Source organism: Anarrhichthys ocellatus, unplaced genomic scaffold (genome assembly GCF_004355925.1).
Source record: "Anarrhichthys ocellatus isolate YVR2014 unplaced genomic scaffold, GSC_Weel_1.0 scaffold5, whole genome shotgun sequence".
Classification (NCBI taxonomy): Eukaryota; Metazoa; Chordata; class Actinopteri; order Perciformes; family Anarhichadidae; genus Anarrhichthys; species Anarrhichthys ocellatus.
In genome coordinates this window covers 1,386,635-1,386,865 of record NW_022280035.1, presented here as the reverse complement: position 1 = coordinate 1,386,865, position 231 = coordinate 1,386,635, and the positions used below count along the sequence as shown (strand labels likewise).

General features: G+C 56.3%; 1 protein-coding gene across 1 annotated transcript in view; it reads left to right on the top strand.

Annotated features, from left to right (window-relative positions):
- dock3 (dedicator of cytokinesis 3) overlaps positions 1-231 on the top strand; it is a 55,785-nt gene that overhangs the window by 1,273 nt on the left and 54,281 nt on the right. The window lies entirely within an intron of this gene.

The window sequence follows — 231 nt, the reverse complement described above, 5'->3', positions numbered from 1 at the left end:
GCGATTCGTGTTGAAACCACGAGGGGGCATCGTGACTGCGTCCCCTCCAACAGGTGTAGGCTGGAGTGAAGATGGAGTCTACCTGTAGACGGAAAACTGCCCTCATGCTGCTGCAACGACAGGAGGACTGCACCGCACTACATCACCCCCGAGGAAGAGGTGGTGGAGTGCATTATGAGTGTTTCACTACTCAGATTAGCCTCTTATGGGGGGGGGGGGGGGGTTTAAAGG